Here is a 6,000-nt window from a genome sequence, read left to right on the forward strand (position 1 = left end):
AAACCAGAAGTCAACTCGTACACAACCTTTTATTTACAATTGTTAGGAAGTATTTTTACATGGATAATGTATAGTCTAAAGAAAATAAAATAAGGACGAAAAGAAAGTTTTATTCTTAAAATTGTTTCATAAAGTTTAATACTTTAAATAATGGTTTAACATTTTAATAACGTCTCTTGTTAGGTCTAAGGAATTCAACCAATTATGTATTTATTGTTAAACCAACACAAGCGCGATGGTTTCTTTGATCGGCGACAAACACTAATTACGATATGCTCCTGGTCCAGTTTCTCCCTTCTTTATTCTTCACCATGGTGCTAGAGACGAGTTTATACCGCTGTAAAAGCTAAGTTTTTAAAAAGTTTTAACACCCCTACTATACAGAGTACACCAGTACTTTAGATTCACTTTATAATTTAATTGCTCTGTGTATGTTTTTCTATATTGAACATAAACATATATTTTAAATAAAATGTGTATGTGCTCTTTATATTTTAGAAGTTATTTATACTCTATCGTACTCTGTTTAAGTAGTATCCCTTTTTTAAATTTGATAATTTTGATAAATGTTCATGGAAATTGTAATGATACGATATACCATTACAGTCTTACGATGTATTTCGATTAAATTTACTATCTTCACCTCTGACGGAAAGACCCGAGATAATGCGATTGCGAACTCTCCAGCATTCTCGCGCATGCGTAGCCTGTCGTATGCCCATGGCATCCTGTTCAGCCTCGCTTAAATATTTACTGCCTGGACCGCAGGGTCCACGCAATAAATACTATATGCGGATATAAAAGCGCGATATGCCAATGAATGGCATATTCTAATTGGAATAGGGCGAATTATTCTACGGACAAGTTGCCTAAGGCGCGAACTCTCTAGCATTCTCGCGCATGCGCAGCCTGTCGTTTGCCCATGGCATCCGATTTAACCTTGCTTATAAATTTACTGCGTGGACCTCAACGTCCATGCAATAATTGTTAAATTATTTCAATCTTCGTCAATTATTATTCATTCTATTTTGATCATTCTATTTAACTGAAGTGATATTCTAAATTATTTAAATTCATAAGTTTAATTTATCCGCGTAAAAGTGTGAGTGAGGCGAGAAATATTAAATACATGTTATATTATATCGCAGGTTACCCTTTTTCTGTATTAAGTATAAAATATATAAAACAGTATGAACCCAGCAGCCGTATTTGTGTTCATTACTTCAACTACAATACCTAGACTAGGCTGTGACAATGGTGCCCACACGTTTGTTTATATTATCTACGTTGGATTGAGGGTGATTCGTTAATTTTATAACATCGTTGGAGTTTATCATTTATTTATTATCTTCATTTTCTTTGGCTAGCCGTTTTGTATTTCCATTTTTTCACTATTAGTATACCTGTCCGTTATTTAAACCCGCTCAAGCATGACGGAACATTGGTCACCATTCACCATGACGTTTCTTTGTTTTTGTGTTGAACATATTTTATTGAACGAGTCAAATTGATTGGAAACAAGTTCTTGCAACTTACAAGTTCCTCTCTATAAATATTATACATGTATATATTACATGGCTTCGAGGGCAGCTACCAGAATATTCCAGGGCTTTCCTGTCACCGAGGGGCAAATATTCTGGTATTGCTGCCCGAGAATTAAGCCATGTAATGTTTGGTATATAACATTTTTAAGCATTGAACCCAAATCGATCATCGAACATATTTATTGAACACTATGTACACATATGTACGTTGTGTATTCCGAAATATCCCGTCCTGTTGGCAGAATATTTTCAGTATGCTGACACTTGTATTGATAACCTTTGTTGTATTTAAAGAATTTTTCTCCTCAATTAAATTATCTGATTCCTCTAAATTCAAATAAACAAATCGCAGACGTTGTCTCGACTTATTAACTTTCGTGGAACTGTTTGCGTTTGCTTAGCAACTGCCTCTGTGAATTTCGAACCCGACGTAATTAATACGCAGAATGACTGCACGCGATGGAACATAACTGTGTTCGGGAGGGCAACATAACTGTTTCCGGTGGAACATAACTGTATCCGGCGTGATTCGGCAATTTTTCAGGGCATATGGATAAAAATGTTATATTTGTGATATAATGCGAAAACTTCTTCAAAAATGTTATATAACAATATATCATGCAAATAATACTTTAAATTATAATAATTATAATATTTTCAAGTAATGCAAGTTAATTACAAATCAATTTAAAATCTACATGTTTCAGTAATAAATCTATGGGCAGCAGCAAAAATATTAATATCAGTTGATACAGGCAAATCTCTATCATTCTATAATAGTAGGTTAGTGTCAATTGTAACCAATTCTTCAAGCATGAACAGGTGGTTAAAAAGATTGTTTCTAGCATTTGCATACTTTGTACCAGCAAAAAAATAATGATAAACATCTTCATACTTTCCACAAGAACAAAGAGGACTGTTGATAATATTGCGTTTATATAGATCATAATTATATAAGTAAACAGTTGTGTCTTAATTTAGTATGAAGTATGTTTGTGTAGCGTTTACCAAAAATAAAATATGTTGGCGGATTGATGATTTTTGTACAAGCTCTTAAGTTTTTACGGAAGGAATTAATTGAGGTGGCTTCTCTTGTATCTAATTTCAATAAATTCCATTGTTTCACGGCGTCTGGCACAAATGACTTTTTGAACAGTTCTAATCTACATCTTGGAATAATGAACTGTTCTTTATTGCAGGTATTGTATTTTGATACATTTTCATGCTTGTTTGGTACAATATTATTTAAATATTCAGGGACAGTCCCTTTATGTATTTTGAACATAGTAGGCATTTTTGCAACATAACGCCTAAATTTTAAAGTTTCCCAACCAGTTTCGAAATAAAGTTTTTCAGTAGATGCAAAAATAGGAAGTCCGGTGACAATTCTAGCCGCAGCTAGTTGTACTTTTTCCAGCTTTTCAGAATCTTGTTCAGAGCACCCATCCCATAAAACAGAAGCGTATTCGAGCATTGGTCTAATAAATGTAGTGTACAATTTTGAAGGGTTATTTCTACTCAATTTAAACTTAAGTTTTTTTCAAAAACCCAAGTTTTTTATAAGCATTATTTACAATACTGTCAATATATACAGACCAGCTGAGATTCTTTGACAATAATAAACCCAAATGTCTATGGACTGGGACGCATTCTAGTCTACCTCCTTTAAAAAATAATTTTGGCATAATGGAAATGGCCTTTGTGTTAAAGAAGACTACCTTTGTTTTAGATGGGTTAAATTTTAGAAGCCATTTATCTGACCATGATTCTAAAATGTGTAAATCGTGGTTTAGCTCGTATTCAATGTCCAAAATATTGTATGAACATTGTTGAAGCGAATTATCATCAGCAAACAATCTACACATGGACATCATATTTTCAGCAACATCATTTACATATATCAGAAATAAAAGTGGCCCCAATACAGAGCCCTGTGGTACACCTGCATAAAAATCAAGTTTTGAAGAGAACAAATCCTTATACATTACTTTTTGTGACCTATGATTTAGATAACTAGAAAACCACTGGAGGATATCTCCGGATAAACCATAGGTTTGTAATTTAAAAATGAGACCCTTGTGCCATACTCTGTCAAATGCTTTAGACAAATCACAAAAAAACCATACAACATACCTTTCCTTCATCAATATTTTGTACAATACTATGATATGTTTCTGTAATTGATACACAGTAGAATGTTCGGGTAAAAAACCGGCTTGATATCGATAAAACAGATTATTACCGTGAAAATAATTGTACACATGTATAAAAATAATTCTTTCCATAATTTTACTAACACAGGATAACAGCGACACAGGTCTATAATTTGAAACCAAAGAGGGGTCATCCTTTTTAAAAAGAGGAATAACTTGAGCTATTTTCCAGAAAGATGGAAATATTCTATCTGACAGGGACCTGTTGTATAACATATTAAGTGGTTTAACAACAGACTGAAGAGTAGATTTTAACATTTTATGACTTATACAGTCGGGACCTATAGCTTTGTTCACGGGAAGTATTGAAATAATGTCTGTAACTTCATGTTCTTCAATTGATATTTTACAAAATGTGCTACTACATAGATTGTACATATTTGGTAGCATTTCGTTTGAATCATCAATAGTAGAAATAGATGAAAATTAAGAATTTAAGGCTTCAATTTTGTCTAAGTCAGAGTAAGCCAACTTTTTACCACCTTTATCATTATATATTTCAATACGTGGTACAATGTATTTGACCCTCTGACCTTGACCTTGGAGTTTGACGCACATTTCAAAAAGTTTAATTTTGGCCATAAAATTTAAATGGTTCATATTCCACAGGTTTATTGAGATAAATTCTATTTTAAGTATCATCATTTTTGATCTCTTGAACTTGACCTTGGACCCGAATTGCATTTGAGATACTTTAACCTTCGCCAAAGCTGCCATACGGGGGCACCAGTGTTTCAGAAACACATCTTGTTTTAATTAAAGTAGTGGGGGGGGGGGCTATATCTATCCATACTTCAGGTGCCTGTAATTCTAGAAATAATGTAAAATATCTAGGTCGCGCATCATCCGTAAAGTAACGAAAATATATCTTATCAATATACAATGACCTTTTTTCTTTTAATTAAACATTTACAGATGACCAGTGTGCGGTACATATGTACAACATGAATGAGAAAGACAGCACAAAAAAATTACAAAAGAGTAAATACATATATATAATCTATTTATTTCATGTATATGTTCAAAGTATAAGAAAAGACATAAACACAAAGAATGTGGAGAACGGAGTGCTTAATAATGCATAATATATGAAATTGTTTCTAGAAAAACATTCCTAGATATGTTTTTTTCATTTATTAGGTCATCTTAGATATATCTTTTTGACATTAGATTTCTCCGCATAAAGTTAAATGATGGCGGAGAAGAGAGACTGTGAAGGAATGACGGAAGATGAGGGAAAAGTAAATATAATTTTAATGCAATAATGCAAAGGAAAAAATGTACAATTTTGTTTTTTAAAGCAAAGTTTTGGCATATTAGTATGCTTAAATGATTAAACCCATTTTTGATTCCATTTTTCTTATATCAAATAACAGAATCTGAATGCATGGAGGTTTAATATAAAATAACTCACAATATTTTACAAAGTCTTTTCTAGCGATGATTAATAAATTTCTCAGTATGATACATGTTTGTGTAAAACAAAGTGTAACTTCTTATAAATTCGTATTTCATCAACAGGACATTAAAAGAAAACGAGTGGATGCAAACGCCTTTGCTGAAACAAGTAGCATTATTTCTGATGGTCCTACTAGTGAGTCTGCCATTGGTGAGCATCAGTCTTGAAGTGGAAATCAACCTTTCATCACTGATTTAAAGTTCTTTTCATTAAAATTCAATCATTTTCTGTTCTTTTATGTATGTGTATAACTATAAAATGTTTTTTTTTTATTTCACATTACAAAGATTATATTTATTTATTACAGACATTTTTCATTTATGTAGCAAAAGGTAGTTATTTGAAACTACAGAAAGAATTTTCTTTATTTCATCTTTGTTAAGAAAGAATGAAAGTTTTGCAACATATTAGTGAATTTTGGTTAAAGCATCATCTAAAATTTTTGTCAGACATGATATATATGATATGTTTGTATTGTTTAATTTAAATCTTATTGTTTTCTTTACTGCTTTGTTCTTGCTACTGAAAACAAATATAATTATGTTTCTGACAGATCCGTTATCAGATTTAACAGAGAATCAGCGTATCGTTCTCTACACCCTGTATCTGTGTAATGATTTCGATGAGCCTATCAATCTGGATGATGATGACGTCACTATGGGAGACATTGATGTCAGGGAGACAGTGGAGGAGCTGGAGAACAGAGGATTGATGGAACGTGTCAGAGTATGGTATAACAGAGGCAAACACAAGTATAATATCCAACTTAATAATATACCAGAGA

This window comes from Saccostrea cucullata, unplaced genomic scaffold (assembly GCF_032062105.1).
Source record: "Saccostrea cucullata isolate Sc308-1 unplaced genomic scaffold, CSIRO_AGI_Scuc_v1 ctg1033, whole genome shotgun sequence".
NCBI classification, from domain to species: domain Eukaryota; kingdom Metazoa; phylum Mollusca; class Bivalvia; order Ostreida; family Ostreidae; genus Saccostrea; species Saccostrea cuccullata.